Below are 19,279 nucleotides of genomic sequence, written 5' to 3' on the forward strand. Positions count from 1 at the left end.
GTGGTGCAGTGCTTCTTTTCCCTCTCTATGTTTTGTCCTTAGGGCTGTTGGGGAAGGTAATAGTTAAGGTCATGGCCCTCTTGATGATTCGTTCTAGTCTTTCTGTCTTAGTTTGCCATGTTTACTGTCTTTGGTCGTATTGCGACTGTCTCCAGTTTGGTCCTTTACTATGTTGTGGGATATTTACCTCGGCTTTTCCCATCGATTGGTGTGTATCGCGGTCGCTCTACGTTCATTGATGTTTTTAGTTATGTCGGTGCCCCTGTTGCCAGTCTTTCTAGTTATGACGTGAAGAGTCAGGTTTTGAGTAATTTCCTGAATAATGGGTGGTTTCTTGTGTTACGTATGTACTTTGGAAGGTCGTTCCAGGTTTTCGGGGCTTGGTGAGTGAAGGAGGATCCTCCAAGTTTTCTTTTGTTGTAGGGCTTCGGTTCCAGGCAGATGTCCAAGCTTGATCTGAGCGTTCTTGTTGATGTAGGCGCAGTTTGTCTCTTAGGAACTCAGCGCCTTCGTTGTGTACTGCTCTGTGCGTAATGCACATTGTTTTGAATTTTATTAATTGTTTTATTGGTAGCTGATGTAGTGTTTTCAGCACTGGTGTGGTGTGTTCTCTTCGGGGTAGTTTCAGAAGTAGTCTGGCTGCCACGTTTTGAATGGGTTTTTTTTTTTTTTTTTGGAGCCATTCAGGCCTGTCTAGGTATAGGCTATTGGCATAGTCTACTTTGGACATGACGATGGCGGTTTTGTTGGTGAACGATAGGAACGTTAAGATTCTCTTTGCCGCTCGCAGGAGGAAGAAGCATTTCTTGGAGAGCGTTTACTTGTGGCTCTAGCGTGAGATTATTGTCCATCAGAACCCCACATGGAGAACCACCATATGGAGAACAGTCGGGGGTGGTCACACTATTTACTTACTCACCGGACTCTGATTTTCTCAGATGACCATGGATCTTCTCAAGGTCGCTGGGGGCACTATTTTCCGTAATTTGTTCCAGGGAGAGGTGCCCAGCAGATGCAGTTTCCGAAGATTGCTACGGTTGAATGTAACGGCAAGATGCAACCCATTTCCGAGGAGAAATGCAGATTACACGGATGCAGACCTCTTCAGGACACTTCACAGGTTGTAGGAAGGCAAGTTCAAACAGTCTCTGCACACAGGAGACAGGCGTCCTTCCACTATCGCAGCAGCTGCTCCAGGACCGGTTCCTGCAAAAGGTGGAAAGCTGAAATTCAGGGAGAAAACTACTTGTGGCACAAGCTGGCGATAACCGAAGTTCTGGACTCAAACATGGAATGGTGACGCTTCTGGTGAAATAGCCCAAGAGAGCCAGCCCAGCGACACTTCTGGAACGCTCTGAAGCGCTGGATCCTCGAGAAGGTGTCAAAACAAGTTGGTCCCACTAGTACAAGGGTTGAACGCCCTGCTAAAGGTCTGCAGAGGAGCAGGGCATTAGCGGGCTGACTACTGGACAGGATGCTGGGCCACCTCAAAAATCTTTTACGGATCTTCAGCAGGCTAATCTTCATTGATGGATTCTTAGCTCTAATGATGATCAGAAGAAATGGCTGCATACGTCCTCTTACTCAAAACTTGAGCCCACCAATGGTAAGAATCTTGCATTCTTTGTCTGGAGGGAACTCGCTGGTTGATAAGGGGGCATCACCGCTCTCCCGTGATGTGGTTGCTACAATAGAACCTACTTTATGGTGACCTTATGCATAGTGGGTAGATAGTGGCTACTTTGTCTTCCTTTTCAATGCATGGTTTAACCGCTTTTGTTTGCACTAAGTTAAATAAGGATGGGGTTATTCTTTAAACCACACTTAAGCGGTGGGATATACAGTGAAAAAGGAACAAGTTACTTACCTGTAACTGTTGTTCTCCAACATGGGTCTGGCATGGATTCACATGCTCATGAATATTCCCCGTTGTCAGGCTGGGAATCCTCGGTAAAGAAAAAATCAGTATCAGTTTCGTTTCTGATCTGTCTTTCGTAGTAGTAACCAATCAATGATCTCTGCGTCATACTGACCACAGCCAATGACTGCCATCTCCCTAAGCCCTGCCTCTGGCAGCCATCTTCAGATTTGGTAGCACGTGAAGTGGCAGTATGACCAAGTGAAGAGCCGCAGAGGGGTAGGCGGGAGGGTTCGCATGTGAATCCATGCCAGACCCATGCGGGAGAACAACAGTTACAGGTAAGTAACTTGTTCCTTCTCCAGCATGGGGTCTGGCATGGATTCACATGCTCATGAATATAAGAATACATAGCAGTACACACATGCACAACCACGGGAGGTGGCAACAGGCTCAACATTAAGCAATACAACAACTCAACATTAAGCGTCTCTTACCTCCTACCAGGCTCACCTTAAGCGAACAGGTTGCACAGCACTGCTTGGCCGACCCTGGACTCCTCCCTGGAATCACGATCGACGCAGTAGAATCTCGTGAAGGTGTGCGTCGACCTCCACGTAGCAACCCTGCAGATGTCCAGCAGGGGCACACCAGATAGGAACGCCATAGTAGCAGCGATCGCTCTGGTCGAATGGGCTCTCGGGCGGCCTGGCAGCGGTCGGTTAGCCAACCGGTGGCAGTGCATGATGCAGCCGGAGAGCCATCTGGAAATAGAAGACTTCGAGAAAGCCTTCCCTTGATTCACAGGTCCAAAGTTCACAAACAGCTGTGATGTCCTCCGAAAACTCTTCGTGCGGTCCACGTAGAACTTCAGCGCTCTAGCCACATCCAGCGAGTGCAAAGTCCTCTTGGCCGGTGACGAAGGAGACGGGAAGAAAACAGGTAACACCAGGGGCTCGTTAAGATGGAAGTCCGACGGCACCTTGGGCATAAAGGAGGGGTGCGTCCTAAGCACCACCCTTGAGGCATGGAAAGTCAAGTACGGTGCTTTGCAGGATAGGGCCTGGATCTCTCCCACTCGTCGTGCGGAGGTAATGGCCACCAGGAATCCAGTCTTCCACGACACAAACTTCATCGGTGCGAAGTGCATCAGCTCTTATGGATGCCCCCATGAGCCTAGTCAGCACCACGTTAAGTTCCCACGCCGGGGCCGGGGCCTTCACCGGCGGGAACGACCGGAACAGTCCTTTCCTAAACCCTTTCACCAGTCGATGGGACCACAGGGACGTCCGACCTGTGGTTCTGGTATATCTGGAGATCGCCGCCAGATGAATCTTAATGGAGGCATGGGCTAGCCCAGCCTTTGCCAGCGATAGCAGGTACGGCAGCACCTGAGGGGCTGTAATCCGTAGGGGGTTGATCTTCTGTGCTCGGCACCAGATAGAGAACCTCTTCCACTTGTGACCGTAGCATTTGAGAGTCGAGGGCGCCCTGGCCTTTGCAAGAACCTCTGTGCAGTCGGCCGGTATATCGTACCCTCCAAACTCTAGCGCTGCAGGAGCCAAGCCTGCAGGTTCAGCGACGCCGGGTCGTGGTGGAAGATGGCGCCTCCTTCTCTGGAGAGGAGATTCGCGTCCGCCGACAGCTTGATGGATGGGGACGTTGACAGTCCAGAAGGTCCGGGAACCAGATCTGCCTCGGCCACGCCGGTGCAACGAGGATCATCCTGCACCGGGACCTCTTGAGCTGGTTGATGAGTCGAAGCAGCAATGGCAACGGAGGGAACGCATACAGGTATAGGCCGTCCCAGGGGAACGAGAACGCATCGCCCATGCTTCTCGGCTGGGGAAACCTGCTGGCGAACCTCTGGCACTTCGAGTTCGTCGCTGTTGCGAACAGGTGGATTTTGGGTTTGCCCCATCGTCGGAAGAGTTGATCCACCTGATCCTGGCGCAGCTCCCACTCGTGACACGCGCGCAGCTCCCTGCTGAGCGAGTCAGCGATGGTGTTTCTTTCTCCTACCAGGTGGAAGGGAACCAGGAACATCCCCTGGGCGACCGCCCAGTGCCACAGATCCTGGGCCTCCTTGGATAGGGTTGGGGATCTGGTACCTCCCTGCTTCCGTATGTAAAACATTGTCGTGGTGTTGTCCGTGAAGATCCGCACCACCTTGCCCTTGAGCGACAGGAGGAACGATTTGAGAGCCCAGAACACGCCTCGGAGTTCCAGGATGTTGATGTGCAGGAGCTTCTCCTCCGGGAGCCAGAGGCCTCTTGCGTGGAGATCTCCGGTGTGGGCGCCCCAACCTTCCAGGGAAGCGTCCGTCGTCACCGTCTCCTGGTACGCCGGCGTCTGAAAGTCCTTGCCCGCCGTGAGGTGCGCTCGAATGCCCCACCACTGAATCGCCCGCCGGAACTCCTCGTTGAGGGGGACCCTGTCTTCGAAGGTGCCCGTCGCTTGCATCCAACGGGCGTCGAGAAATTCTTGAAGAGGGCGCATCCGTAGTCTGCAAAGGCGCACCAGGTAGACATCAAGAGGACATCATCCCCAGGAGGGACTTGATGGACCTCACCCTGGCCACGTCCGTGGCTAGCAGGCGCTGCACTTTGCCCAGAATGGCCTTCGTCCGTTCTTCCGACGGTGCCGCCAGGCGCCTCACTGTATCGAGCTTCGCTCCCAGAAACAGGGCCACCTGCGACGGCACCAGGTGGGACTTTGGGTAATTTATGGCGAGTCCCAGGTCTGTGAGTAGCTGGACGGTCCTCGCAGTGTGTTCGACGGCGAGTTCCCTCGTCCTTGAGCGGATGAGCCAGTCGTCCAGGTAGGGGTAGATGTGAATCCCCTGCAGGCGCAGCCGCGCCGCCACCGGTGCCAGGCACTTTGCAAAGACCCTGGGGGCCGACTTCAATCCGAACGGCAGTGCTCTGAATTGGTAGTGGCGTCCCTGGACGACAAACCTGAGGAACTTTCGGTGACTTCTGAGGAAGGGAACGTGGAAGTATGCATCCTCCAGGTCCAGCGACGATAGGAAGTCGCCTTCCTCCAGCTATCCCAGCACGTGCTGGAGGGTGACCATCCTGAACTTTTGTGACCTGATGTATTTGTTCAGACGACGAAGGTCCAGAATGGGGCGCCAGCCGCCCGTCTTCTTCCTGACGAGGAAGTACCTTGAGTACACCCCGGAGCCTCTTCGGGACGGGCTCGATGGCGCCTTTCCTGAGCATCGCCCGTACTTCCAACAGCAGTTGTGGGACGTGATGTTCCTTCCTGGCCACAGGTGGAATGTGAGGGCACTTCTTCAGGAATTCGATAGAGTGTCCTCTTGCCAGGGTATCCTGTAACGCTCACCTGATTCCCGCATAGGCGCCGCTCTTGACTGGGTGAATGCCGTATCTTCAAAGGTGATGTGTAACACACGGTTGGCTCTTTGGGCTGGACCTCTGTGCACTGTATGTCTGACTCGAAGAGTAAGATGTCTGCAGATAGAAAATATGGGATTAATGAACTGTGGTTATTGGGTGCCTCTCTCCTCTTCCCTTTCTCTTCTCCTGTAGAACCCCAAAGGTTAACGCCCTCACCTTAGGTAAGTGAACGCCGAGGTCTCCATCTGCCTCGGGTCAGGGTGCCGTAACCAGTTCCTTCACTGGATAAGGGTGCAGGCCTCTTGACCTCAGAGGACTGCTGTCCGTCGTTAACTGCACGAACGGTAAGTTCTGGGCGCTTCAAATGTCTTAAAAGTCTTTTGTAATGATATCTCTTGTTTTGCAGAGTTCCGGCGATGGCGGATGGCGGGCTGATGAGAGTTGAGGATCGAACCCACGTGAGGAATAGAAGCGCCTGGAAGCACGTAGGTAAGCGCTTGTAGCCTGCTTCACGATGCGCACTAACTGTCCCTTTTATCTTGCAGGTACAAGTTCGGAGCTTTAGAGAAGCTGAAGGGTGCTGGAATACCCACTGGATTCGGCGTGGGAAGGAGTAATGGCACGTGAGTAATAAAGTTGCCCAATGTCTTTAAACGCACCTTCTTTTGTCTTTCAGATGCGGGATGCAGTGCGAAGACCTCCGGAACATGTGAAGAGTAGGTAAGCCTTTGTCTTTCAGATGCCAGAATGCAGCGCGAGGCGTTGGTGACAGCCGATGGACCAGGTAAGAGATGCGCTGCCACTGAAGACCGTAGTGCTAACCTGTTCTTTCTTTGTCTTTACAGGTGCTGCTGAAGACTGGATTCCAGGATGGTAAGCCTTTGTTTCCTTAGGCCCAGGATCAGAAGCAGAAGACACGATGAGCGTTCTGCTGCAGAGAATGCAGAATAACACAAAGCAAGATTCATCCATCTGGTGTGGTTTAAATAGCCTCCTGTAGTGCTTAGGTGTCTCCTTCCACAGCCACGCCTAGGTAAGAAAAGAGTTCCTGCTTTCCAGAAGAGTTCCAGTGTTCTGAACCTAGAGAGTGGCTCCTGCCCCACCCAACAGGAAAAGTAGTCCCAAACAGAAGAGGATCCAGGGTTCAACTGGCAGGTAAGTAAGCAGCATGGTCTGCTGCAGGTAAGTCCACCCAAGCATTATGAGCCCGGCGCTTCCAGCGCTGGGACTGGGCATCTTTATGAGCCTGGTGCCACTGGCGCCAGGACAGGGTCCAAAAGGTCCCAATTGGGACTGGCTGGCACTCGGAACCGGGGTTATGGGTCTGCTTCCAAGGGAGTCGGGCAAGTCCTGATCTTTTGGAAGCAGAGATCATGACATATCCAGCACCCAACGATCGGTGGAGATGGACTTCCACACGCCGACGAACTTCGTCAGCCGGCCTCCCACCGGGGTGCTTCAGTGGGGGCCCGAGGCCACAGCCGGTTCAGTCCTGCTTGCCGCCCTAGCCACCTTGCCGACGGCGGCGAGGCGCTCCCTGCTTGCCGTGACCCCTGTAGGCCTCCTGAGACGAGGAGCGTGCCGCCTGGCGGTATGACGATGAGCCACCGCTGGATCCCTTGCAGGCCCCTGTTTGCCTCCGGAGCTCCGAAAGGGCCGTCGTTGCTGAAGGGCTCCTAGGGCGCGGGCCGTCTCCGTTTTTATGGCTTGGAGGGATTCGTCTACCGCCTTCCCGAACAAGTTGCTGCCGTTGAACGGGATGTCCAACACCCTGGTCTGGACGTCCTGACGGAAGTCGGTTGCCCGGAGCCAACCCCGTCGTCGTAGGCAAACCCTGTTGCCCAGCTGGCGGAACCCGGTATCAGCAATATCGGTTGCCACCGTTATGGCGTGGTCCGACGCCACCTCGCCTTCTTGAAGTATTTCCAGGGCCTCGGACCTCTTGTCGTCCGGTAGGAAGTCCAATATGGGGGCCAGCTTAAACCAGAGCTCCCTGTCTTAACGGGCCACGATCGCCAGGGCGTTGGCCGCTTTGATCGTCGTCGCCGCCGATGAAATGACCCGTCGCCCCATGGTGTCCAACTTCTTTTCCTCGCCGTCCGGAGGGGAATTCGACATTGAGGCTCCTGACCCCGCCACTTTCTTCTTCGCCGCCGCCGCCGCCGAGACAACCGAGTCTGGCGTTGGCTGGGACCTAAGGCACAGGGGAGCGGTCTCGGGGACCCGGTACTTCTCGTACCGGTCCCGTTTGGCTGGTGCCGTGGAGGGGCTCTTGAGTACCGACAGGCCCTCCTCCCAGATGTCATCGATTAGAGGCACCGCGATGACAGTCTTCGTCTTGGCCTCCCGGCACGGATAGAGGAAACCTTCCCTTTTCTGCTCCTCCGGGCAGAGCTGGAACAATTCGGACGCCCTGGCGATCATGGCGTGGAATGAGCCAATCTCATTGGGCGGAGATGCCCGTGCGACTTGAGACGGGAGACCCGTTCCGTCGTCGTCGCCGCCGTCAGAACCCGTCGTCGAGCCCACTGCACCGTCATCTCCCGACTCGTGGGAGGATGAGGAGGGAACTGCAGGTCTTATGGGGGCGAGCGGAGGAGAGGGTTGGGTCCTCTGTCGTTTGTTCTGAGGACTTCCGACGGGCCAGGTTGCGGGTCCTCCGGCCTGGGCCGTGGTAATCTCGTCCTTATCTCAGAGCATAAGGACTGGATCGCAGACAAAATGGCCGCCGAGCTATCCTGAGGACTAGAAGGCTGCTCTTCCTCGCCATCGCCTTCTTCCACGGTTATCTCCTGAGGGGATCTTCCTTGCGGGAGCGAACCTTCTCGAATTGTACTTCGAGATTCCTCGTGACCTCGGACAGTTCCTCCTCCGAGGCCGACTCCGAGCTCGAGGAGGCTACCGTGCCCCCCCCCCCTTGTTCCATCATGGCGGCCATGACGATGGGCTGAAAAGAGGATTCCCTCCTTGGCGGCAGGGAAACTCTAGTCCCGGAGGCAGTCTCCGCTGGCGGGGTCTCTGCCGGCTTGGCCAGAGCTGCCACGATCGCCTCGATAGAGGCCTTTGCCTGCTGGGTAGGGGCCCTCACCACCTTAGGTGCGTCATGGGCCTTCTCCTTAGGCGGAGGGGCGACGCCTCGCTCCCCCTCTCCCGAGATCGGACGGGGCTTCTCCTGAAGCTTACCCGGGGTCTCGGACTTCCTCTTCCCCAAGCCGCTGGCTCGTGGTTGACGGTGCCGGGGAAGGTGCGCCCTGCCTGGCGACCGAAAAGCCGACCTTTCGGCGCTCCTGGAGCCAGCGGACTCGCGGCGCTTGGCCTGGTGTTGGGCCCCCGTCGCCGGGGCGCCCACACAGGACTTAGAAGCCCACTCGGACCCTTTCTTCTTCTCACCCGTCGAGCCCTTCTCCAACCAGCTGGCGAGACGAGATCGACAGTCCCTCATGGTCCGCTCCGACAAGTTCTTGCAGAACTGGCAGTCCTTCTCTACATGAGTCTTGTCCCCATGAAGACAGTAGAGGCATCGCGAATGTTCGTCCTCCTTAAACACATTCTGCAGCCCGCATCCAGGGCAGCTGCAAAACAGCTTGGGTCCGGGTGACAAACTCGCGTCCTAGGCCATCTCGAAGTAGGCCGCGAATCTTCTGGAATCCTCCAAGAGGTTGATTCGACGAAATCTTCACCCTTGAGGGGCGTAGGAAAATCCTGCAACGGGTACCCATTAACGGGAGTAGAAACGGTGGAGCTTGAGGCTCGATTAACCGAAAAAATGTGAAAATCCACCTGAAAAAGCACGAAACACGCAGTAAAAGCTCGAGAGCTAAGCACGAGGACACCCAACACTTGAACGTGTGGTAAAAATCTGAAGATGGCTGCCAGAGGCGGGGCTTAGGGAGATGGCAGTCATTGGCTGTGGTCAGTATGACGCAGAGATCAGTGATTGGTTACTACTACGAAAGACAGATCAGAAACGAAACTGATACTGATTTTTTCTTTACCGATGATTCCCAGCCTGACGACGGGGAATATTCATGAGCATGTGAATCCATGCCAGACCCCATGCTGGAGAATACCTCCTTTCTGTTAAACTATTTCTCAATAAAATCTGTTTGCTCTTCAGGTTCTTCTGTGGCGTTTGAATGTCAGTGCTTTTGTGCCCACCAGGCAAACTTACTTGCCTTGCCTATCTGGGACCCAGTCTTTCTTTCTTTGTTTTTATTATTTGTAATGCGCACATAACCCAAGGGTAGCAAGGCGCAGGAGTAACAAGAGGATTGTATAGCTTAGGTTACATAGAACATATTGGATAGCGTCGCATAGGGTTACAATAGAGGACACATTGACAACATAGGTAGCAGGTGCCAACGTAAAGGTTATCCAGGACAGTTTACATATAGATAGAGTGATTACAATAGTACACTATGCATATAATAACATACAAAATTCACAATTTAGAAGTTTAAGTTATATCAGATTAGCAGGGCGAAAGGAATGCCAGTGCATTAGTTATCGTGATCCTTAATCCATTGGATGAGACTCGTCTTGAATTGTAAATAAGGAAGGTCTTCCCTTAGGGAAGGCGGTATTGAGTTCCAATGTAATGCTGCTTTGACAGGGAAGCTGCTCCCTCCGGTCAAAGTGCGTTTGAATCTTGGTACTAATAGTAGGTTGGCATTGGCCTTTCTGGAAGGGTGGTAGGATGGCTGTCTAGTAAATCTCGTTATAAGATATTGAGGGGCCAAGTCGTGGAGGCATTTGTGAATCAAAGAGACCGATTTAAGGACGATTTTATCTTTCCTGGAGAGCTAGTTGACAGATCTTCTAGTGCCTGAGATGTGGGCTTTCTTCGGGAGAGTTAGGGCCGCTTTTAGAGCGTTATTTTGCAAGATTTTAATCTTATTTGTTGATACCTACATAAAGGGCATTGCAATAATCCAACTTGAATAGGATCAGAGCTCTAGCCAGAGTAATGCAGTTGTTAGAAGATAGGAATGGTTTGGCTGCTCTGATAAGTTTGCAGGTATAGGAAGTGGCGGAGGCCATTGAGTTTACCTGTTTTTTGAATGATAATGTGGAATCTAGGTAGAAGCCAAGAGTTTTTACCTCCTTGGCCACAGCAATAATGTTGCTGGCAATTTCAAATGATGAGTAGTTTTGACCATGTTTGTTGATATTAGCTGTTGTACCAACAATGAGGAGTTCTGTTTTGTCATCATTCCGGCATAGTCCATGTGAGGCCCTCCATGCCTGGGTGATGAGGTACACTCTCTTTACAAAGGCCAAATCCTTGTCATAATCCCCTGTCAATGGGATGAGAATCTGGGTATCAGCAGCATAGTTTGTGTAGGTGATACCCAGACCATCGAAATCATCGAAAAGGGGCTTTGTAAAGATGTTGTACAGGGTAGGGGAGATGTAAGAGCCCTGTGGCACGCCGCAAGTAACGGGCGTAGGATCAGCAGCTGCTAGCGGGGAGAATACTTGCATTGTTCTATTACTGAGGAAGGACTGAATCCAGTCTATTGCCTCTTGGGAGAAGTGGGCGGCCGACTCAAGGTGATTGCACAGGATCCCATGGTCGACTAAGTCAAATGCTGCTGAGAGATCAAGGAACAGCAGTAGTGCTGTCTTGCGTCTCTCAACTCATCTATTTGGGTCTTGAGGCCGACCACAGCGGTTTTGGTTCCATGTTGAGGTCTGAAACCTGACTGCCGGATTCCTAGGAGCTCGTTATGTTCTAAATATTGTTGGATTTGTAAGTATGCCATTTTGTCGAGGACTTTGAGCAGGAATGGCACTGTGGTAATAGGGCAGTAGTTTGTAGGAATGGAAGGGTCGAGGTTTTGGTTTTTGAGGAGTGGGAGAACCCAGAACTGTTTCAGATTGTTGGGTATCATGCCTGAGGTGAAGGATGCATTTATTAATTTGGTGATAAAAGGTAAAGTTTGCGAGCTGCATCTTTTATGAGTTGTGCTGGGCATAAGTCGCCATGGCAGTTCGACTGTTTGAGAGCAAGGATAACTTTCTCAACCCCTTTGATGGAAACTTTGCAGAAGTTAAAGTGTGGAGTGGACTCATGTGGAGGGGTCAAGATGGAATGCGTCACTGTGGCTTGCTGTTGCTAGCTTTAGAGATATTGAGAAGGGTGTCCTTTTTGTGGTTAATCTTGGTTTGCAAGGTAGTAATTTTGTTAGCCAAGGCATTCTGAATGCTTGTGCACCAATTTTTATCCTTAAGGCAAGAGTCTGGAGTTTGGATAGGAGATTCTACCTCTTTCAGAATTGCAAAAAGCTCTTTAGTATTACACTTAGCTTGCGTAATTCAGAGGTTGTATGAAGTTTGTTTGGCGGAGATCATTTCTTTTTTGTAGAGGGACGATTGCTTACTTAGATTATTCTTGTTAGTCTCTGATGGATCAAGTCTCCATATTTCCTCACAACGACGTTCCTCTTGTCTAATTGCTTTTAATTGTTGAGGGAACCAGGTATTCACGTGTTTGCTCTTGCTCATCTTTAGCGGAGCTATGGCATCAAGGGATGATAACATCACTGTTATACAAATCTACCATGGTGAATGGGTCTATGTGATCTGGGATAGAATTAAGAGTAGGTAAGATCAGGGGGATGAGGTTTTCAGAGGTAATGTTTCTTTTGTTTCTAGTGGGGACTGCTGGGGCTGCACTGTCGGTAAGCAGAGGATGTGAGGCCTCTATTGAGAGCATAATCAGATGATGGTCACACCCAGGCTGGGGCATAATGGATAGGACCGTGATTGGGCAATTGTGCTCGACAATCCAGTCAAGAGTTCTACCTTTCATATGGGTAGGACATGTAATCTTTTGGGTGAATCCTAATTCCTCTAAGGAATTATTGATTTGAGTGGCATTACAGTCTGGAGGGTCATTGAGTCCCAAGTTAAAATCGCCTAGTACAAGTCTCTGGGAAGAGCTTTTCACATTGTTAGATAAGATGTTTGTTAGTTCCTCTTCGAAGAGTCCTAGAGGGCCTGGGGGTCAGTAAATAAGGTGGATAGCTACAGACTGTGTGTTGGTTATAGTTAGCTTGGTGGTAAGGGCTTCACAAGAGTCTGTACTATGAGGTGGAGTGAGTTTCAATGGGATGTTAGTTTTGTATATTATGGCAAGACCTCTGCCTCGAGAGGTGGTACGATCTAGTCTTAGGCGGGTATAGTCATCTGGGATGGCTAGCATAATTGCTGGACCAGCTGTGGGGTGGAGCCAGGATTCTGTAATGGCTAGGAAGTCCATGTTTTCATTTTGTAGTAGGTCTGCAATCTCTGTTGCGTGGGGACCATAGAGCGTGCATTTATGAGTGCGCCTTTTATCGTCGGCTGAACTGATTGGGGGCAGTACCTTGTGAATGCATTTCGGCGTCGTAGTAGTCTCTCGGAAGAGTCTACTATTGAGTTGAAGGCGGCGTCGGCTAGTTTTGCACGGACCGGTAGTGCCATTATTAGGCACTTTTTAGGTAGAGGGTCATACAGTCTAGGGAGTCTTGCGCATAGTTTAAGGTTCCTCTGTATTAGGGTGCAAGGTCTAGTACTCATGTTAGTCTGCTTGGAGGGGTTGCGTGCAAGTGATGGTGGTGGGAGGTATTAATCTTGCAGGGTGATTTTATGAAGGAGAGCCCTTAGTAGAATCGTATAGAACGGTGGTAGGTACATGGCATATGCAAGGGGGCTATGTGTGTTAGGTAGGCGGTAAAATTAAGTGAGGTCTATGTGCTAGTAGGCTAAAATCCAGGATGGGACCTTGAATTAGGGTCATAAATGTAGACCTGTGGGTGCACAGTTCTAAGATTTTGAAGACAAAGTTCACACAAGCTAAAATAATAAAGTAGAATGCCATGTGGGCTACTGTCTAACAAATCACATAGGTTAAAGTAATGGCAAGGTAAAATGCAACGAAAGGCGAATGACTAGAAGTTCACACAAGCTAAAATAGTATCAAAGTAACATGCAGCATGGGGCTGCTGTCTAGTAGATCACTCAAATTAAATAATGCCAGGGTAAAATGCAGCGGAGGCTACTGGCTCGAAATTCACACAGGTTGTGATAGGATCACGCAGTAATAATAGTGCCAAGTAAAGTGCAAGGGACTATTGTCTGTTTGTAAGCACACATTGTATTTAGATCACCCATAATAGAGTAAAGGCGATAGTACTGATGACTATTTGCAGGCAAGGCTAAGTGGGTTTGGCAGATCTACCATGTTACATACATATGCGTAGATGTTTTGCGGTGCACGGGTACAGGTTTGGGGTGAATGGGCTATCTGGTGTATGAATGATGTAAGCAGTAGGCGTTCGCAAATACGGTGTAATTAGTTGGGCTGGATTAAATACAGTGAGGCTAAACAGAGTGCAGTTAATCATTCACTAATCACAGCGGCAGCAGATTCCGCGGGAGTCGCGGTCTTACAGAGCTTATAGCCTGGCATGTAGAAAGACAGTAGGTGTTGGCAGCACATGTATAGGGCAAGTCTGTAAATGGTATGGCAAATATAGCCGGGCGCATAGTTTGGGTGAACTGTACATGTACAGCTGTACCTTGAATTAAAGTTAGATGGTCCACATACAAGAAGGGATTCACCAGCTCTGGCGTAACACGCCGGTAACGCTCGGTGAGCTAAGTCAGGGGATGGCCTTCTCTCTGGCCTTACCAAGCATTGGTCGGCTCTCGCCTGTCGGCAATAGGTGGTAGGCTATGTTGCTGATTGCAACCAATCCAAAGGCAGCAGTAGCTAGTATGCAGTCAGGCATACACTCAGGACAAGGTCAGGCGCGGCCAGCACAAAGCGCAGCGGCCATCTTAGAATGCTCTAAACAGTCAGACTTTGGTAATTAAGAACTGCACACGGGCAATGTGCACGTGGAATCAGCAGGCAAATGAGGTGGGTAGCTTGTCAGATTATAACAGGCAACGTGCTTCAATATAAATTCAAATTTAGATGGGATTTCGGCGAAGACGATCCGCAATGTTAAGAGGGGCTCTAAGGCAGCTGGTAATATGCCTGGAGCTTACCTCTACATCCCGGCTACATTTGTATTTCCCAGCGTGGCTGAGGGGCAGTGGGAGGGGGAGAGAGGCCTACCGCTGGTTGGAACCTTCCAAGCCCAAACTAACTTAGTTGAGGGTTGTGCTGGTTTAGTGGCCGGTGCTCTGCCAGGTTAGCTCTAGCCCCTGGCAGAGATTTGTGACCATTGGTGTCGCAAAGCTTGGTGCAATGAGGAGAGACCGCACTGCACTCCTTTCGCGTTCTCTGCCGTAGGTGGATGCCAATGCTCCCAGAGCAGGTCAGCGAGTCTCCCTTTGGACACTGGGTTGGAGCGACTATAGCAGCGAGGTGGAGTTAAGTGGAGGTTGGCCCCTCCGGCAAGCAAGACTGCCTCTGCATGCGGTTTCTGCAGTTTTGCGCTGTCCCTCCTGTCCTAGTTGCCGGCGGCTGGCAGTCGCTCCACACGGTTTGTGTTCCTTTGGGGCTTTCCTGGGCCGCTAGCAGGGTTTTGTAATCCGGGACTGGCGGCCACCTTTGCCTTTATCAGGGCCGACCCTCTGCCTCCGGATTGGAGCAGGAGGGATACGTCTGGGGTGCTGGTGCAGTTAGGGCTACTGCGGGCTGCGGGTTCCGCTGCTGTTAATTGGAGCTCTGTGTCCGCCCCACCCTGACAGTTATCGGAGTAGTCCGATTAGCGTTGCTGCAGGACTGCATGGGGGGACTTCTCTCCCTTTCTGTACTTGCTGCAGCGTTGGTATGCTTCCTCTGTTGGAGCGCCTGAGGGATAATGCTGCATACTAGAGGTCCCCATGTGGGGCAGAGGCATCGGCGTCTGTTCAGGGCTGCATTGGGCGTTCATCAACTTTCAGTTCGGCCAACTTTCAGTTCTTTCCCGCCGTTCTGGAACGCCGGTGAGTCGGACCCCGTCCGCCATTTTGCCTACTTTGTTAGGTGACCGGCCACCTCATGGCGTGGCTTGGTGTGCCTGGAGGGGGCCACCATGCAAGCTCACTCTGTTGCGCCGTTCTCCATGCTACACTCTGCTTTGGCGTGGAGTTGTGCTTCAAACCGTGCGTTTTAACCGCTTCTATTCTCTTGGTTGTCAGGCTAGGGCGGGAGCTCTCAGGCAGCCATGCCGTGCACCACAGCTTCAAGCCACGCCCCTTCTGGCAGCCATATTCAGATTTGGTAAGCACATAAAGTGGCAGTATGAACAAGAAGAGCCGCAGACAACGTAATCTGCCATTGGGGGTTTGCTGGAGACAAAGGGGCCCGACACGGGTGTGGAGGCTGAAATGGGGGTGTCGGATGGCGCTTCCTCTTAGTCGGCAGTTGGTCGGGCCGTTGGAATAGGCCCTTGTGGCATCCTCGTCTGGATCTCCGACACAAAGCTGAGACAGACACATCCCTCGGTGGAACTGGTGTGATTGGAACACTGCCCTGCAGCCGCTTTCCTCTTCCACGTCCTTGTGGACTGTGTGTATGGACTCCAGGTGCTCATCATCCGTGGACGGAATTTCCATATTTGGGCCACGGCCTGGGACTGATCCGTGGCTTCCTTGCCCCCTCCCGTCCCCATTTTTCCAACCCGAGGGGCTGGAACCAGGTTATGAGGGGGTGTACCATTCTCCGGAATGCCGGCAGACCTTATCAAAGTCAGCACGGCGGACTCGGAGGGAGGGAAACCTTTAGCACTGTGGGGCTACCTTCTCAGGGTCAGCCACTTTAGCTTTCGAGAGAACAGCCGCCACCAGCTCTATCGTTGACAAAGACTTATCTTGTGCCGCCTGGGCCTTTTTGGGCAGCTCAGCCTTCTCTGCCCGCGGCTTCTCTGGCTTCTCCTGCAGTTTAGCCATTTGGACGACTATCGAAAAGGAGCTTGACTGCCAGCTGGCAATGGAGGCGGAAGGTGATGTCGATCGTGCCCCGTCTGCCATGGGCACAGCGACCATTGGATGGGGCCTAAAGCACCCATAAAGAGGGCAATACCATACAAAATGGACCAAACCTCTTTCAACAGTAAAAAAAAGGTAACCGAGGATTCCCAGCTTGCCGCTAGGGAATATTCACAGCATGTGAATCTATGAAAGATACAATGCTGGAGAAGGAGGGGTATTTCGGCCTGTGACAGTGCATGCTTGTTTTAATGTGAACCTGTGTTGCCTTCAAGGACTTTATTTTGGTCATGGTGGATATTATAAGCGTGCTAAACCCAAGCTCACAATTCATAGCTCCATGCAGCATACAATTCATACACATTGGGCTTAAAGGTTCACAATATTAAGGTTCTGCAGCTTCAATTTAGCACATTTCGCTGGCCACAACCCTGGTAGCCTACCAGATATTCCCTGCCCGGAACGCCTGCCAATGACCGGAGTAAATTTCTCTCAGCTTGCCTTGATCATTGCCATGAAGGAAAAATTGGGCCCTGCTCATATAAGTAAAGAGGCTGTGGAGGCTACAGGTGCGTAATTGTAGTTTCAGAAAGTCCAAATAGTCATGGGTTGTGATTTATTTCATTTATTGGACATTTGTAATACACCTATACACAAGTGTTTCAAGGGCCACAAGACAAAAAAAAGAGGACCGGAGGGTGGGCCAGGGGTGAAAGAGTAAATGGTCCTACTAGGCTTTGTGATATTCGGCCCACGGAAGTGCAGAGACGATAAGTGCGGGGCGGGGAGGGGCAGGACAAGGCGGAAGGCTGGGTTAGGAAAAAGAGGGGACGGGGGATTGCAGGAGGGATGGGACCCCAGAGGCAGGGCAAGTGCTGAGGGAAAACCGGGGGTAGGGGTCAACTAGTGCGATAACTGGAGGACCAGATTTAGGCTAGTCAGAGACAGATGCCCGAGGGAAAGTGCTGGTTAAGGGGTGCTGGGGAAGACTGGATGAGGGGGGCCTGGCCACTGTAAGGCACATAGGGGACCAGGCGCCAGTCGCAGTAGCAAGGGGACATTAGCTAGAGGACCGAAGGACTCTAGCAGGGAGGTATTTAGGGAGAGAAAGTTGGATGTAGCAGGGGTCCGGAAAGCCTTGTGGCTGATGCAGAGGGTCTTGAAATTGTTCGTGCAGCCACCAGGAGCCAGTGGAGAAATGTTAGTGCTGGAGAAAGGCAGTCCCTGGGCTTAATGCCAAGGTCAAGTCCTACAGCCCTATTCTGGATTAGTTTAAAAGGGCGCAGGGAGGAAAGTAGCAGATTGAAGGGGCTGTTGCAGTAGTTAAGCCTAGAGGGAACCAGAGCTCTGGAGACATCGAGTTTCTGGGGGAAGGTGAGGAAAGGAAGAATGCCTCTGAGGTGGTGGAGCTGGAAGTATGCCTTTGCGGCAAGGTTTGTGATGAGAGGGGAGAAGGAGAGAGGAGTCAAAGATGACCTCCAAGATTTTTTGCCTCACAAGAGGGTGAGGTGAGGGGGCCCAAGGAGGGCGGCCAGAGCGGGAGAGAAGCAGGGAGCAGGAGTCACAATGAGAATGAACTCACTTAAGGCAGAGATCGTTAGCAGTCCGGTACGAGAGAGGTAGAGGGGGGGGGCTTAAAGGAGAGCTGTGAGTCATCAGCATAGCACTAGAAGTGAGGAGAGAAGATGGGGATCAAGTGGGCCAAGGGAGATATTGAAACGCCATAGAGATTGGATATAGCCCAGAGGGACACCACAGGTAGAGAGTGAGGTGGCGGAGAGGAAAGGGCCCAATAGCCCTTGGGAAGGTCAGTTTGAAAGGAAGGTGATCAGGCAGGCCAGTGCACGGTCCATGACACCAAGGGTGTCACAGAGACGATTTATGAGGATGTGATCCTACTTGTTAGGGCAATTGCAAAGTCCAAGGTCAATCAGGACCTTAGCGTACAAAGTTTAATATTTAGCAGGGTATACACTTAAACAAAAGTTAGTTTCTCTGAATAATCAGGGATTAAAAACAGCTTCTCATTCACAGAGGACATTGTATAATTGGGGAGCAGTACAGCATCTATCAGATAGGACTTTGCATTGCTAAAACTATGCTTTTCTGAAGGCAATGCAAGTTCAGCAAACCTCACGGTTCAAACGTCTTGGACTATTTGCCGGTTGTTAAGACCACAAATGCAACCAGGCCGAGGTGAAGGCTCTTCAGTTTAATGGGATAGGTGCTGATGCCGTTGAGTCGAAGACTAGAACAGTTGGCGCTGTGGAACTGTATAGCTGCACGGTTCAGTGCGGGTGAAGCAGCGTATCCAGCCGAGGCAGTCACACAAGTGCTGGCTGTCTGTTTCCAGTGCTCTTGGGGACCAGTTCTTCTCTATGCGGACCAAAACTGAAGAGGCAGAACAGGGTCCGAGTCTGTGTTGCCTGACTGGTGAGTAAGCTATATCTAGTCCTCAGTTTCCTCTAGTTGGTGCAAGTCTGGTTACTGAAAATATTGGGACAGAGCTTCACCGTCAACAGCTCTTGAATGAGTGCGGGGGCAAGCAGATCTTCCTCACGATTTTTCAGGTAGGCTGCTTCTATTATTTTGACTTTTCCCCAGGTTATACATGGTAATGATGCAAACCCTCTGTATAAACAAGAATTTCAAAGGACAGTAAAAAATTCAACCAATCACAGGATTGCAATGGCTCTAAGTTTTTGGTGACCACCCAATCACCTAGGACCATAGGCCCTTTTCAAAGACCCAAATGCGGACTCAGAACAAATGTGAACAAACAGTTAATATCTGGTTTTGGGAACTGGAACCACCTCCCCGATGCAGGCAGTAGCCATGAGCATACATTGCAACATCTATAACGAAAAAGTCCAAAGAGAATGTATCCATTAGTACGAATGGTACAAAAGACTGAAAAAGGTCTACCATTCTTACGAATGGGAAAATACCGAACATGAGTAGCAGTGGTTGCGGGGGTGTCACCTGCACCCCATGTTTGACATTTTAGTTGCGGGGGTGTCCCCCGGTCCTCATGTTTGGCATTTTCAGATTCGGGGTTGCGGGGATGTCCCCCGCATAGGGGATCCCCCCCCCCCCCATGTAAAAAAAATTGTTTTAATTTTTATGAAAAGGACCCTGCGGCACCAGTTTC

The 19,279-nt window shown here is 51.5% G+C and overlaps 1 protein-coding gene across 3 annotated transcripts in view; it reads right to left on the reverse strand.

Moving 5' to 3' along the window:
* The window catches only part of ELL (elongation factor for RNA polymerase II), an 869,801-nt gene that overhangs the window by 660,401 nt on the left and 190,121 nt on the right, over nucleotides 1–19,279 (reverse strand). The window lies entirely within an intron of this gene.

Source organism: Ambystoma mexicanum, chromosome 1p, assembly GCF_040938575.1.
Source record: "Ambystoma mexicanum isolate Mex_15411 chromosome 1p, UKY_AmexF1_1, whole genome shotgun sequence".
Taxonomy (NCBI): Eukaryota; Metazoa; Chordata; class Amphibia; order Caudata; family Ambystomatidae; genus Ambystoma; species Ambystoma mexicanum.